Raw genomic sequence first — 17,123 nt, 5'->3', positions numbered from 1 at the left:
GTTTCTGGGTTGAACACAAAAATTCTCACTTTGCGGCCCACAGCCTTGACACTGGAGCTTTAAAACATACTGATGACCTCTCACAGAGACTTGGATTTAAATGTTCTGGGTTTTTGGCTTAGCTATCAGGATATTTTAAAATTCAAGATTATTGCAGTGGGTAACCAAATTCAGAGCCCTAATTCTCAGAGATGAGATCCTCAATCATGTCCAATGGTCTCATAAATGCAGGCATATGAGATTAAATTGGTGTTGGTTTGGGGAAATTGTTGCTACCATTAAAGTATGACAGGACCCATAGGCTGTCTTTCTGCATAATGATGTCAATAACTTCAAGCACCGTTGAATTTACATTTTTATTTTTAAAAACAAAAGCTCAACGGGGAGTTACTGGAAATATTGAATGGCTCATTCAGTTGCTAAAGTTAAAGAAATTTTGAATATCAGCAACAAGTTATCCTTTAGCTTGCAATCCTCCCAAAGAATTTTGATTTAGGTAAGAAAATTCAAACCCTTACGGTCAAAGGTTACAAATGTCCAATTACAAGAAGAATAAGTTCTGAGGATCTAATGTATAAAATGGTAACTATAGTTAACAATACTACACTTTGGATATTAAAAATTATTAAATGAGTAAATCTTAAATATTCTCACCATAACAAAAATGGTAATTATGTGAGGTGAAGGATATGTTAAGTAACTATTGTAGACATTTTGCAATGTACACATATATCAGATCATCACATTGGACACCTTAACCTTACACAATATTATATATATGTACAATAACCATAAAATGAAATAGAAAACAATTACTAACCCCATTTTACAGAAGATGAAAATAAATTTTTGTGATATGTAATGACTTGCCAAGGCAACTCCTCTACAAAATAATGAAACCAGAATCAAAACATGCTTTCTTGTCATAAACTAATATATCCTTTCTCTGGCAGAGTGGTACCTTACAAAGTCTCTTAGAGCCTTAATTTTCCCAAGGAGAAGCTAATTGAAATTGAAAACTTTTAAAAAAAAATTTCTGCTGTTTTCTTCTTTTTCCAAGTGAGAGGAGGGGAGATAGAGAGATAGACTCCTGCATGAGTGCAGACCTGGATCCACCTGGCAACCCCTATCTGGTGTCAATGCTCTGCCCATCTGGGGCCATGTTCACAACCGAGCTAATTTTAGCACCTGAGGTGGAGGCTCTCTCTATCCTCAGCACCTGGGACAAATGCACTCAAACCAATTGAGCCATGGCTACAGGAGGTAAAGTGAGAGAGAGAGAGAGAGAGAGAGAGAGAGAGAGGGAAAGGGGATGAAGATAGGTGGAGAGGCAGACAATCACTTCTCCTCTGTGCCCTGACAGGGAATTGAACCCAGAACATCCACATGCTGAGCCAACACACTACCACTGAGCCAACCAGCTGGGGCCAAAAACTTTTCTTTAAAATCAGAGCCAATGCTCTCGTTTCTCTTTAGATCGCATAAATCTTTCACCTTTTAAAATCAGAACCAGTAGCAAAGTATTAGGAGGAAACACATCTATAGACAAACTGATTTTGAGCAAATATCCCTGCACAATTATAACACCTATTGCTGAATAGCGTTGTTGTTAGGTAAAAAATTATGAAATATGGTACTTGGTAATTATATAAAAATTAATTTAAAATATATAACATAAATAAAAAGTTATTTTTTGGTTGATATGTTCATTTGCAAAAATATCTGTAAATAATCATTTAATGATTTGTGGAAGTTATATTTAACACTTACTTCTGATACATTGAGAAGATTTTGGTAAGCATGCTGTCAGAAGGATGTTAGGATTCTGAGAGCTATTTTGACATTGATATTATTTCTAAGGGTCATAATTTAGAAATTAAGATCATAGAATGAAGTACGTACCTCTATGTACTGATTCTTAAATATTTTTACATTACATACCTCCTAGAGAAACTAATAAAAATTATAGAAGTTCTTTCTAGAGAAACTGCCCATCATCACATTTTAAATACAACTTTGAGAAATTCATACTCTCAGACCTCCAGATAAAAACTGTGCTTCATTAAAAGAATATAAAAATTCAGCTGATAGAAAGTAATCCTTTTAAATAGTCATTTCAGGCCAGGAGACTTTAAATGAAATTATTTTTTAATGGAGAACATTCTTGTTTAAAGAGTGACAGCAGGCCCTGGCCGGTTGGCTCAGTGGTAGAGCATCGGTCTGGCATGCAGGAGTCCTGGGTTCAATTCCCGGCCAGGGCACACAGGAGAAGCGCCCATCTGCTTCTCCACCTCTCCCCCTCTCCTTCCTCTCTGTCTCTCTCTTCCCCTCCCGCAGCGAGGCTCCATTGGAGCAAAGATGGCCCAGGCGCTGGGGATGGCTCCTTGGCCTCTGCCCCAGGTGCTGGAGTGGCTCTGGTTGCAACAGAGCGACGCCCCGGAGGGGCAGAACATCACCCCCTGGTGGGCAGAGCTTCGCCCCTGGTGGGCGTGCCGGGTGGATCCCGGTCGGGCGCATGCGGGAGTCTGTCTGACTGTCTCTCCCCGTTTCCAGCTTCAAAAAATAAAGAAGAAGAAGAAGAAGAAAAAAAGAGTGACAGCACCTGTCATGTCTTTATCACTGGGAATATAACTTCAGATTGAAGAAATTGCTTATTTCCTCTTTTGCTTTTCACCAAAAATTTTAATACAGAACTAGAATCAACAGAATTAGATAACAGTTAGGTTTGGTAGAATTAATCATAAAGAGAAAAAATATATTTATATATACATTTTACTCAAATATTCTAAAAACAAGCATATAAGGACTCTTCTCATAAAAGCTAAAGTTAAATGAGTTAGGAGAATTCTCCAAATCACTTTTAATAGACATTTTGGCTGCATTTGTTTTGTTTTGTTTTGTTTTCCTCACTGATCCTTAACTAGTATCACTTACTGAGTATAATTTAACATTGTTATTATACCCATTTAAAACATACTCTCAGATCACCCTAAATTGTCACAAATCTTTTTGTGTTTGATCTTCCCAGAACTCATTGGGAAGGTTTAAAAATTTCAGAGCTCAGAGTTAAAAATAGCATTATCAATGACTTCCAGTTCCAGTTCTGAGATGTAAAGAGCTTGGAAGTTTGTCATTTCAATCGTTACAAGAAATTTTTGGCAGCTGAAAATCAATGACTATTCTTGGACCCACCAGAAAATTAATGTTGCAGGGAAAACTGTCCCCCCCCCAAAATTGAGAGAGAGGGGCACATCAGAGATACAGCGACTGACCTGTTTACCTTGAACAGAAGAAGCTACTGGCATTATAGACTAGTAAGAATGCTTAAATGGTAATTTTTGAATACTGGTTGGAGTTGGAGTGGGGACTAGTATGAGAGTGAAGTGAGAAATGCCTGGGGACACCGTCTTAGGGGACCTCCCACATTTTTGTGGGTTCTACCTCTCGGAACGCCACTAGAGTCTCACAGTGAAAATCTAAGTCTCTTGTGGCTAAGCCCAGGGAGGAGTAGAGAAATCACTGTGAAATATGTCAAGATCCTTCTGTATAAAATATAATAAAATCCTCGTCTGCAGGGGTAAAGACTTTGTCAGAACTTTATCCCAGCTGGAAGAAGGGAATGTCTCCCATTACAGTCCTTCTAGCCCTTCCGAATCACTGAAGGAGGAAAAAAAACATAGTCAACAAGGGTCAGGCTTCAAAGAAATAGATTAGGAGAGAAGAACAAGGAGATAGGGAAACTTTTCTACCAATGAAAAGTCATTTGTGAAGTTCATAGCCCCAAATTACAGACCCATTAAAACACTGAGATGCAATTGGATTATAGAATGCTTCCCAGCCCAGCACCTTGTTAGGGCTCTAGCGTAGTAATATTGGGTTACAACTTGAAAGAGCTATAAGGCAATGATTCTTTATGGGGAGAAATAGTTAAGGAAACCAGAAGTCATGAGGGGAGATGAACATAAGAAGACTAGAGGAATCTGAAGCCTCTCTAGCACAAAGAGCTAGCTTCACAAACATTAAACACAGCCCCGCTCTTAGACAGAGTAACATAAATCTTCACACTAAATAGAACATTATTATATCAGGTCCTATTACTCAAAACAACATGTCTACTTCTTAAAAATCATTTAGGAGGTTGACATATTCCATATAGAAAGCAGAATATATTAAAACAACATAACTATATTACAAATATATGAAAAACATCTTACTAAGGGTAAAAAGTGCTGATCTAATTATACAAAAAGTACCCAATCACTGTACTCTAGCTGATAAAGTTGTTTCTCATGGGGATACGGGTAAATAATTCTGAAATTGTATACTGGAATTAAGTGATTTAAATAAATGAATATGGATGGTTGGAGGCAGGTTTTTCACTGGTGGAGTGTGAAATTCCTGATTAGCAATGGGAGGAGTCCAGAATGATCGATGTGGTAAAAACTTGAATAGGAAACATCAGTATGCATTCTGGCTCTAGCTTAATATGGGTCAACTGGTTAGAGACAAAAAATATTTGTGTGTGTGTGTGTATGTGTGTGTGTGTGTGTGTGCGCGAATGGATTAATATAAATAAACATATATTTTCTTTTCTGTCAGCTAAGAGGGTCTAGAAGCAATAACATCTCATTATAAATGTACACAGTCAGTGCCTAGATCTTGGTTTCTAATATCATTCTACAATAAAAGGAACCAGAGGTTATTACAGAAGTGGCTGATTCTAGGACTGAGCAGGAAATACTTCAAGTGTTCCTGAAAGTGAGAAAAAGTCAAGCAAAAAAGGACCACAATGATGAGACATGCCAAAGAAATGAAGGGGTCAACTGAAAAACTCCCAATAGCCAGAGCTGAGCAACAAAATAAAGTCATATCAGTTTATATCCAAAAGTCCAAGGTAAATATATAGAAGTTCATACTGATATAAAATACTGATTGAGTAAATAATCAATAATAGATTAAACTCCCTCACAGTAGATACTCCACTCACAAGTTATTGACACATAACTCCTTACTCTCACTCAGTATAAGCTGCACTCTGTGACTTTCTTCCAAAAAGTAAAGTGTGGGCACCAGGAAAGAAGCTAATTTGTAGTAAAGAAATCTGGTGAACACTACTTCAGCCAGGCGATCAAGGTTAATATTAGCAGTGATAAATTAACTGTTTGTGCCCTTGACATGAGGTGGATTAGAATAGATTTTCTGTGGGTTTCCTTCCCAAAACCCACCAATCCAGTCTAATCACGAGACAACACCAGACAAATCCCAAGTGAGGAATCTGTTACAAAATATTGGACCAGCACTCCTCAAAACGTTTGAGATCATTAAAAACAAGGAACGTCTGAGAAGCTATCACATCCAAGAAAAGAGCCTAAGGAGACATGAGACCTAAATATAATGTGGTAGCCTATCTGAGAACCTGGAACAGAAAAATGACGTTATGGCAAAACTAAGGAAATCTGAGTAAGGTGTTGATTTGGGTTAGTAACATTATATCAACATTGGTTTGTTAATTGTGACAAAAAGACTATACTATAATAAGGTGTTAATAATAGAAGAAACTGGGTAAGTATGTGAAAATTCTGCGCTTTCTTTATAATTTTTTTGTAAATCTAAAACTATTCTAAAATAAAAAGTTAATTTTTAAAACTTTCTTAGAGTATTTATTTAACATTTGTTAAATTTTATAAACTGTCTGTTCCTTGTTAAAACATAGCACTTACAAAAAGCTTTACTTTTGTCCTGGCCAGATAACTCAGTTTGTTAGATAAAGCATCATCCCAAAGCGCAGAAGTTGCCAGTTTGATCCCTGATCAGGGCTCTTACAGGAACAGATTGATGTTCCTGTTTCTCTCTCCCTCTCTCCCTTCCCCCTGACCTCTCAAATCAATACAATAAACATTTAAAAAAAAAGTCTTGCTTTCACTTACACCTCTACACCCCATTTTTCTCTTTATCAGTCTCTGTATATGTAATATATAACTTTGTATGTTCACAACAACATAAATATTATAGAACCCTCTGCTATTTTTATAAAAAATTGCTTATTTCTAATTGCTTTGTCAAAACCACCTGACATGTCTTTAGAAAGATGTAAACTATTTTAATTAGTTCTCACTTTTTTTGGTGATTGCATTTCTGTCCTGACAAATGTGGATTAGACTCAAACTGCTTTCTTTTCAAAAGAAAAAGTTCATTCACTAGATTAACTTTTAACAACACATTGAAAAATTAGTTACTAAAACCAGGCTATAGTTTTAATATACAAATGCATCATGTTGTGTCTTTAAATAATCAACAGAAGTCAGTTGAATACTAGAGACGTATCAACCTTGCTGGTTTCGCACATTCTCTGGATTGGAATCTACAGTCAGTGGGTTGTGAAAACATGATGAGACTCGGAGTCCCTGCCTTCTGGAGACACATTTACAACTGCACCTGAACACAAACACAAGCAGAATCATAAATGGCAAATTGCATGTTTCAGATGCCAAACTGTGAGACCAGATTGATATTTACACCTGCAATTACAACCCAAAGCACATGGTACATTGAATGTTCCAAAAGACGTATGTGCTCACATTTCACAAGCACAGCCCAACTGCTGGAAAGCACTCCTGTTCCCAACACACAGCGAGGATTCTGCAAACAGGCATGACTGCAGTGATGTGAGAGTCTCAGAACTGTGCTTTGGAGGAAAGTCTGCCTTTTACGTGTTCCAGCTTCAAGGCTATTTCTGCTAGAGGTGAATTAATCATTGGAACTAAAATACGAAGGGGATAATTTGTATTCGTCAGTGATAAAGATTTTGTCATTTCGGATCTCTGAAAACCTCAGAGTCATTTTTTTTTTCAGTGTCATTTTTTAAAAAAAGTTTATTTCTGTGTGGACAAGTGAAGGAGGAAAAAAATGTAAGGATTATTTAAAAAGGAACATTTATTGGGTGCAATGCTATCTCGTGATGGAAATTAAATGGGATCTTAAATCACACAAGACTTTCCGATTGTAGAAATGTGGAAGAAAAAATGGGGAGGTGGGAAGAGGAAGCCAACGTATGTAACATATAAAGAGACTCAAGAAGACTTGTCTAAGGATAATGCGAGACATTCAAATAAAAATTTATTCATTTCTCAAATTTCTGAAAGTATAATCTCTCTAGATAAATGACTCGAGAAAAAAAATAGAAGTATCCAATGAAGATATTTTAAGACCACAGAATATGAAACCGGGGGAAAAAAATCTAAACATGACAGAGCTGCAAGATATAATGGAAGACAACATAATAAATACAAATTAAAATATCATCAGTGATGTGTTAGACAGATCAGGGAAAATAATCCAAAACTAAATGGTGAAGAACTAAGATATAAACCTTATCATTAAAATGATAGATATAAAAAGCAAGGGAAGGTAAATTCCTGAAGATCAGAATTGAGTAAAATAGAAAACACCAGAAATATAATAGAAGAAAACTATTGACTGCAGATGAAAAGAATTTAGCATATCCTGGGATTTACTAATAGAGAGCAACATTATAATTGAGTGATGGAAATTTTGAGGTCAGTATTGAGAGCACCAGTATCAAAGGGAGAGATACATTTAGGTGGAGACACACTGGGCCTATGGGTAAGGTACCCTAATGAGGTAGTGAGTAGGCAGTTGCAGATACAGGTCTTGACCTCAAAAGAACTATATGTTAATATATTTAAATATATAGCTTATACAGAATCTTTCTGGAATTTAGTAAATAGAGAACAAATAATAGTATGTAATATATAAGGTCTACTGGAAAGTTCTGTTCATTTTTGGAGTAAAACAAAATACAAATTTTTCTTACAGTCAATAAAATTTATTAAATAATATAATTGCCATTATTATTAATGATTTCTTGCCAGCATGAGGGCAATTTGTATATCCCATTTTTGAAAAACGTTTTATCTTTTGATAAGAAAAATTGAACCAGTGCTTGTTTGATATCTTCTTCATTTTTGAATTTTTTGCCCTTCAAAAAATTTTCTAAGGACAAAAACAAGTGATTGTTGGAGGGTGCTAAGTCCGGGAAATATGGTGTATGCGACAGACATGCTTCTGTAGCATTTCTTCCTTGTTGAAATTCGTAAAAATTACAGTGGCGTAAATGAACTTTATCAGTAGCCATGGGTACACTATTGCTTCACACATAAAATTAACGTGAATCAACTTTCTTTTAGTTAATTTGTTACGTCAGTATGCATACATTAAGTGATAAAAATAGAGAGGCACACATGCGCCAAATAAACATGTGCTTACGTGTCGAAACTTGTGATAGAAACAGACAGAACTTTCTGGTAGACCTTATATAATAATTATGTGCTTGTCATACAAAAAGCAATGACAGAATCCACAGATTACTGGAAAGAAAAATCACATCAGATGAAAAGAAATTAAAAAGACCATTTTTCTGATAGTTTCTTCATACTGTTGGTTTCCCTGGTGGATTGTGGAAGGTAGAAAGCATGGGGTAGATATAACATAAAAATTTCTTTTTCCATATTCAAATAGTGAATTCAGTTTCTGATTGGTTCTAAAACTAACCTGAAAATAGAGGCAGAGAGTACTTTGAGTAAAAGCAATGAACCCACAATTACAGAGGTTTTTTTCTTCAGGTCATAGTAAGCTCATGTTAAAAACAATATTTATCTGAGGAAAACCTGAAAGATACAGGTCTATGAGGTTTAATTTTATCTGTCAACTGGACTGAGCCACAGGCTGCCCAGACATGTAGTCAAGCACTATTCTGGGTGTGTCTTTGAGGAGGGTTTGGGTGAAATTAACATTGGATTTGCTAAGCCAAGGAAAGCCGATTATCCTCTCTCTAATATAGGGGTCCTCCTCCGATCAATGGAATGCCTAAGTAGAACTAGAGGCTGGGAAGAAGGAACTTCTCTGTGACTGCTTTTAGCTGAGATATTGTTCGTCCGCCTTCCAACTCAGACAAATTGGAAATATGCTCTCAGGATCCCTGGGGAAGGAGGAGAGAAAGAGAAAGAAAAAAAGAGAGACAGAAGCATCGACTCATTCCATTTAGTTGTACACTCATTGCTTCTCGTGTGTACCCTGACCAGGGATCACACCTGTGGCCTTAGTGTGCCCAGACAATGCTTTTATCCATTGAGCTACCTGGCCAGGGCTGCATGCTGTGTTTCTTAACACTCCACAATGAATACATATTGCCTTTTAATTACAAATTAATATTTTAATAGGCATTTTAACATTTGGTCTCACAGCAGTGTACATTTTAGGAAATTTTGGTGTCCATGAAATTTTCACACATAACTGGGATAACTTTTCCATTTATCATTTTCTGGGAGATACAGGCTTTTTCCTTTTTGCCAGTGTAGTAATTTTTGATGGTTAAACTACATTTCTCGTCTTCTTTTGAGATGAACTATTAAACAACTGTTATTTTAAAATGTACCCCCACCCGCACGATTGGTTGCCAGACTAATTCAGACTTGTCTTCTTGTAGGACAAGAGACCAAGGTGTGCACACTGTGCTTCTCACGGTGCTTCCACGCCCGGGTTGGAATGTGTGCATGCGGCTCTTCTAGGCCTGTGACAGGCATCAACTCTCTGGTCATTAGGACCCGGGCTTTTTACCAGGGATGTTATCTAGTTTCCAATTTCAAGTTACAGTCCTTCATACTACATGCAGGCTCCTCATGAGTCATTTCCCTTCGGACACATGTAGTATCTCCTCTCACTCCTCCAACACTGCTATTTCATTGGGCTCAAGGGCCCTAGAAGCAGCTGAAATGGCGGGGCCATATAGGCGTGTGTGTATATATGTTTGTATGAGTGTGTGTGTCTGTGCATATGTTTGTGTAAGGGGCAAGGTGCTGCCTTTTTAAACAGCCAATTCCCTCAAGAGCCGATTCCTTCTAAACTGGAAAGTGCCTTTATTTGGCGTGACTGGCTGGCGTGATGTCTGGTTAAATGATTGCCTTCTAAGTGCTGGCCCGAGTGCTTGGATCAGGCTGACAGGCCCAGGTAACCAAAACAGGCATCTATGCCAGCTGTTGTTAAATGAAGCAAAGAAAGAAGAAGATTAAAATATACAGCTGGGGTTCCAAGAATGAGAATAGAGCAACACAGCAGTAACAGCAGCAGCGAGACAGAGGCATTAACTAGCTTTCTGTTCTTGTTACCATTTTAAGACGGGACAGCTTTGCATTTGGGAGGTAAATCTCAGTCCCGTTATATATTTCCTAAAACTCATATGGTTTCTGCAAGGTTCGTGCTAACCAGAATCAGCCCCATGCCTTTCCATTCCTTTTGTTTGTTTCTCTTTTTATATCTGCTCCCAGCAAAATCAATTGCTTTCCAGCAAATAGAAAAGGAGGCCTGTGACAATTGTTATTAGAAATGAAAATGAGGACTCCCGCCTCGCTCTTGGTAATTTAGTCCTACCTTTGTAGAGCCAGACTTAGTTTTAGTTTTTATTTTGAATCAACTTGAACTTTTAAAACTGGCTTAATAACTTGCATGGCATATATAGCTGTTAAGAAAACCTGAATCTTTGGATAAAGCTTGCCAACAAATCAAGAAGGCAGATTATTACCCAACAAATGTCACTCTAATGCGAGGTTCCACTTTTATAAAATTTTCCAAGGCCTAATCAGCAGTTCATCTATTTTCAGCAATATTTGACACAGCAAAATGTCAGTGCATCAAAGGCATGTGGGCAATTTCATGGCATTCCTTACTGGATTTAACTAAGCAAAAAAGGTTTGGGTTTATTCTGGAATCTTTGCTTCAAACGCAAGTGATTTAGAGCAGAATATGCTTGAAATAGTTGACTTTTTCCTCTATTCCAAATTTAGGTGTACCTTCACACATAAGCAATTTGCCCCAAATAAAAAGTAACAGATTCACTGCACATCTAATTATTGCTCGCCAAAAGGCCAAATTCAGCATCTTCATTAAGAGTAACTGACCTCACTAGAAAATAAAAAGTTCATAAAATAATCAGATTAGGTTAATTACGTGGCAGTGTGCATGTGTGTGTATGGGCATTTAACTTGAAAAGACAATGCAAAATAATCAAGAGCTGGATGGTTGATTTAATTTCACTGACAAACACAATGTTTGAAATGGAAATGAAGGAACCTATCTTGATAATTGCTTTCACAGTAATTGAGACAAAAATGTTACTGAAATATTCAATTAGTTGTTTTACTTATCCATCTCATTTTGTATTTTAATAGAGAGATTTTGAGACCTCGACTATCAAAAACTTGTCAACTCATAGTTATTAAAAGGAGAAATCAATTTCTGCATATCTGTGAGATTAATTTCTAAAAAAAAAACCCAAATGAATAAATTAAAAATGAATGTAAATTAATGAAGCTGGTAGCTATTCAGTGCCCTCTGGGTTTCAAAGATTTTTACACATACGACTTAAGTAATAATTGTTAATAATCAGACAAAATTCAAATTTGAGAATTCAGCTTGTTTCTTCATTTCTCACCCTCACCACCAATCCACCCTAAGCTCTACCTCAATTTTTTATACAATAAAAACAGTAGGACATAGAAATATACACCAACTGACTCAACAGCAGGTACAACTCCATCCATCCATTCTTCTCTCTTTTCTTGCACCCATGCATTTATTCGTCCATACATTTAACAAATATTTATCATTGCCAATGTTAGGCTGAAACTGATTATATACAAAAGGAAATAGATAAAAGTTTGATTTCTAAATTCCAGGTGCTTATACCATATTTAATAGGCTGCACGATGTAGGAATGGAATAAGTAAATCTGTGAAATCCGGGTTAAGATTCAGACTATCACTTTCTAGCTATGTGTGATAACTAGTTGTCCCAAATCCATCTTTGACTTTGCTTTAGAGACAAGAAACATTTTCTGCCCCCTCTTCCCCACCAGCAGTGATACTATGATGGACCAATGGCGCTTAAGAGAGAGTTGTTGTGTCTGTGTGTAGTAGAGTTGAGAGAATGGGGGGACACTCCAAGAAAAGTTTTTTGGAGAGGGACACACAACTTTAATGGACTTGTTCTAGTCTCCCTAATAGTTTCTCTCTCCTGCTTCTTGAGTGGAATATAAATGTGATATCCATCACTTCAGCAGCCATTCTGGGGAAGGAAAACTTGAGAATGAATGGCAGGTACATAGGTTGGCAGAGCAAGAAGAGAAAGAACACCTGTCTGTGATTACTTATTTGAGGCTCCACACAAATCATTGACTGCCTACTTCTAAATATGTTTAATGTGTGAGTGAAATTAACTTCTATTATGTTTAGCAGTTAATTAACAACAATTCCTAACTGATAAAATGTGTGATCTTGGAGAGTCCCTAATGTTTCTGAGCCTCCTTCTTTTCAGCTTTAAAATAATGCTAGTTTTATAGAATTTTCAATTAAAAGGTCTGTCTGTTAGACAGCCAGTACATAATACGGATGTACACAGCAGATACTTCCTGAGTCTGGAACACTCTGACAGTCTTACTGCTTGATTACAGTGAGTGTTTAAAAAATACTTTCCATTTATTTAGAGAGAGAGAAAGAGAAAAGAAAAGGAGGGGGAAATAGGAGGGGAAAAAGAAAGAGACAGAGAAGCATCAACATGTTTCACTTAGTTGTTTCATTTAGATATGTACTCATTTATTGCTTCTCATATATAGGCTGACCAAGGAATGAACTTACAACTTCATTATGACAGGAAGAAGCTTTATCTTGTGAGCTACCTGACCACAGTTCAGTGAGTTCAATTTTGATTGGTCAGAAACTATGTCTTGTCTTAATCAGGGGTTCATATGGCTTTGAATATCATCTCAGACTATGATAGAGAAATTAATTCCTCATCTATAGAGAAATTTTACATATATAAAAACTAAAATCATAATAGAATTTAAATAAGAGAGAAAACCAACAGAGATGTCAGAAAGTAATTTCAGCGAGGCTTAACTATTTGGTTCCAAACATAAGTGCTTTAGCCTTTGGAGATATATGACTTGATAGAGTAACTGGGAAGAGAGAAATACTAATGAAGAATATTTGTCTCATAGTCACAGCTGTAAAGCCAATATCCAATGCCACTATCACAGCAGCCTGGCCCATGCAGGTTCGCATTGGATTCGGACAGTCAGCAAAGAAACAATGGAGCCAAAAACTGGTGGGCCATCATCTTTAATTCTAGCTTGCACCCAGCGGGCAAGTAAAAACACACACTGGGCTCCAAAACCCACCCACATTCAGTGCTCACAAAGCTACGGACTTATCCGAGTTTCCTAGAATCAAAGGTTTCTAGCTCACCAGACTTATTCACCTCTGTTCCCCATTTCCTTCCTTCTCCCTGCACAAACTCTGCACAAACTGGTCTCTCATTCAACACTCCGCAATCTTGGCTGCTTCTCCTGGCCTCCTCCACGTGGCCTCTCTTTGCTCTCCTCTCTGCTCTCTTCTCTCTAATGCTAATCTCAGGAACTAAGAGAGCAAGCTCCCGTTCTGCCCCTATTTTATAGTGTAGAAATCCAAACCTTTAATCCAATATACAAAATAGGGAAGTCTCTAATACAAAGTCACTTTCTGAGGCATGATAGGATTGTACCATCCCACATCAAAAAGGGTGGGAAAGGCTTAGTCCTAAAACCAAGCCCCAGGCTACAAGGATCCTGCCTGCCCACAGCATGCCCCCAACACACATTAATATCACCTGGGCGACGGCTTCCATGTGGGCAGCGCCATCTTTAACAAAGTGAGCATAATATATTTTATCTGCCCAACAACGGCATGTTGGTATTAATGGGAAATGAGGCCATTAGAAAAATTATCAACAAAATATAAGATGTATATCACGCTACAATGTGAATGGAAAAGTAGGAAAACCTCATATGTAAAAGCCATAACAATTACACATTCCTCAAACTGGCATTGTTTAATCCAAATGCACATTCTGTACATGTTTTTAAAGTTTAATTCTTATTTATTTCAAGTACATCTCAAACATATGTATCTTTTTAAAGCGACATAAATGCTGTTTGGAAATAAGAGGGTACACACTAAACAGCATTTAAAACAAGTGCATTGAAAAATAAATGTGGAAGAATGAAGCAGAAATAGGTAATGATTAGTTTTGTCTTTGGCTTTTGGTATAGAGAATTTATTATTGCAACCTGCTCACAAAATGCAGAACACTCCCAAATGTTTATAAGTTTATCTTAAGCCCTGATGTTTAACCTAATTAACACAAATAAAGGAAATGGTAATTATTACACACCAGGTTCTACATGACATTTATGGTCCTCAGTGTGATGAATGAGGGGAAATGCCCAGCATTTTGAATGATGCGATAATTAAATAGGAAGAGAAGAGGGATCCATTGTCCCCATGATAATGAAAGACAAGTTGACTGTCTAAGAACACAGAACTGCCTCAGGTCTTGATCAACAGCTGCTCTAGACCAGAGAAGGAATAGCTGGATGTCTTTGTGGTCTCTTTAAAGAGAATTGAGTTATAGTCATCCCTTGCCATATCACAGTTCACTTTTCGCTGTCTCACTGTATCATGGATTTTTAAATTGTATATATCTAATTTTGTATTGCAGATTTTTTGCTATATTGTGGGATTTTGCGATAAATGTTTTTATATATTTATTATTTAAAATATATTTTGTGGTAAAATAAGCATTTTCTAGACTAAAAAATTGAAAACAGTGTAGAAAAGGTTTATAAGAGTGTGGGGAGGGTTTATAAAGCCTTAATATATATATATATAATTAAATATAAGGTCACTACTTTGCGGATTTTCACCTGTCGCAGGTGGTTCTGGAACCTAACTCCTGTGATAGACGAGGGACCACTGTACTTACAACCCTTTGAAATACCATACCCTTAACTACTGTGTCGTAGAAGAAATGCAGTTTAACAAGCACACAACCTTCCATTCTACAGTTAAAAAGGAGAGAGAGGCCCTGGCTGGTTGGCTCAGTGGTAGTGCGTCGGCCTGGCGTGCAGAAGTCCCGGGTTTGATTTCCGGCCAGAGCACACAAGGAGAAGCGCCCATCTGCTTCTCCACCCTCCCCCTCTCCTTCCTCTCTGTCTCTCTCTTCCGCTCTGGCAGCCAAGGCTCCATAGGAGCAAAGTTGGCCCGGGCACTGACGATGGCTCTGTGGCCTCTGCCTCAGGCACTAGAATGGCTCTGATTGTGGCAGAGTGATGCCCCAAGATGAGCAGAGCATCGCCCCCTGGTGGGCATGCCGGGTGGATCCCAGTCGGGCGCATGCGGGAGTCTGTCTGACTGCCTCCTCATTTTCAACTTCGGGAAAAATACAAAAAAAAAAAAAAAAAAAAAAAGTGGGAGGTGTGTCAGTCACATCACAGAAGTGGAAGAATATTGGAGAGCCAAATTTTTAGTTTGTTTATGGGGCAGCCAAGGCCAAGAAGAGTAGTAGGTTTTTTTTCCTTTTTTAAAAAAATTTATTGATTTCAGGGAGAGAGGAAGGGAGAGAGAGACAGCAACATCAATCTGTTCCTGTATATGTGCCCTGACCGAGAACCTATGTGCATTAGGACGATGCTCTAACTAAATGCACTATCCAACCAGGGCTGTTCCTATTTTTTTGACTTAGAAATTTCTTTTAATTTACTTAAAGGAAACAATTCTAGAGAAAGACAATGTCCTTATCTATGTATAAGGGTATCTCCTTCACAGATTTACTTACAATGATAAGAAACCAAAATCACCCCAAAACCCTAGATGTCAAAGCCAGAGAAGTGGAGCCTTTAGCAAACATAACAGTAATATATAAATATTAACAATTCACAAAAAATAAAAAAAAATTCATTATATAATATAAGGTTAACAGGAAAAAGGGATACGAAATGGTATGTATACGACAACTGAAATTTTGTCAAAATATGTATCCTTAAGGAAAGTTAGTATTAGGAAATGCACTAAAATAATATGTTACTGGTTATAAGGCCTCTTCTCAGGTAACAGATGCCCTGCCAATTTCAGATGTTATGTGCCAACAGGCCTAAGACATGCTCTTTCAGTGTGTACCTCAGCCTCAAAGAAAGGCAGTTTTAACAAGTATTTGCTTCTCTCTCCCTCGGACACCTCATTTTACAAAGTTAAGTCTAAACACACTACCTCTGCAACTACTCCACAAACCATAAACATACAGTACGAAAAAAAGGACGCACCTATCGTCTAACTTTTTAACCCGATAAAGCCAGGGGAGAGCGCAAACACAGCCCCCCACTACCACAAATTATACAGTCAAGTTTTCCACATTTGGAGAAATCACAGAGGTCAGCACACTTAGAGTGCAATGAGTGAGCCCCACTCTGGAAAAACCACCTTCATGATCATGGTATCTCCCCTGCTAGGTAAGTATGAGTTATAGCTTACCCTCGGCATTACCCGCTTTTGGGCACACCGCTGTAAGATTAGGGTGACTCATGAAACAACTCTAATTAGTCTTGATCTATATATAGCTATCCAAAACTCAGAATTTTGTACAAAAACTCAGTACTGGGAACAGAGAATATAATGCATATCTTCCCAGGAAGCACAGTTCCAACGACCCTAAAGCTGTAATATACATACTCCGCCTCCCCGTGATACTTCAGCGCAGCCTGGCCATCCTCGCTACTGCTTGGGAAGATCCATTCCTCCTTCCAGTCTCCCCGATTTAAGTGACTTCTCTCTGGCTGTTTACCTGACAGAAACCCAAGATCTGGACTGCAGTTCAGTGTTCACACTGCGTGACTCTAGATTAGCTTCTACCCTCTGAGTCAGTTCCAGCAGTTGGTACACAATGGGGAGGAAATATCCAGTTGGACGTCCCAGGCAGCTCAGGCTTTGTCTCCTGCCCAAGTTCGGTGATGGGGTTTTTTTAATGGGGTGACATTGATAAATCAGGGTACATATGTTCAGAGAAAACATCTCTAGGTTATTTTGACATTTGATTATGCTGCATTCCCATCACCCAAAGTCCAATTGTCTTCTGTCACCTTCTAACTAGGTTTCTTTGTGCCCCTCCCCTCTCCCACCTCCTCCCTCTCCTCCCCCCCTAACCCCGTGACCCCCACACTCTTGTCCATGTCTCTGAGTTTC

General features: G+C 37.8%; 1 non-coding gene across 1 annotated transcript; it reads right to left on the bottom strand.

Moving 5' to 3' along the window:
* Window positions 1-16,237: 16,237 nt before the first annotated feature.
* Window positions 16,238-16,401, bottom strand: LOC136382725 (U1 spliceosomal RNA). The gene has a single exon (XR_010747342.1). It is a non-coding gene; the product is annotated as a U1 spliceosomal RNA (small nuclear RNA).
* Between the last annotated feature and the right edge of the window lie 722 nt (window positions 16,402-17,123).

The sequence above is a fragment of the Saccopteryx leptura genome, chromosome 10 (genome assembly GCF_036850995.1).
Source record: "Saccopteryx leptura isolate mSacLep1 chromosome 10, mSacLep1_pri_phased_curated, whole genome shotgun sequence".
In the NCBI taxonomy this organism is placed as follows: Eukaryota; Metazoa; Chordata; class Mammalia; order Chiroptera; family Emballonuridae; genus Saccopteryx; species Saccopteryx leptura.
The sequence above is the reverse complement of the archived record's forward strand: the minus strand, read 5'-3'. Positions and strand labels throughout refer to the sequence as shown.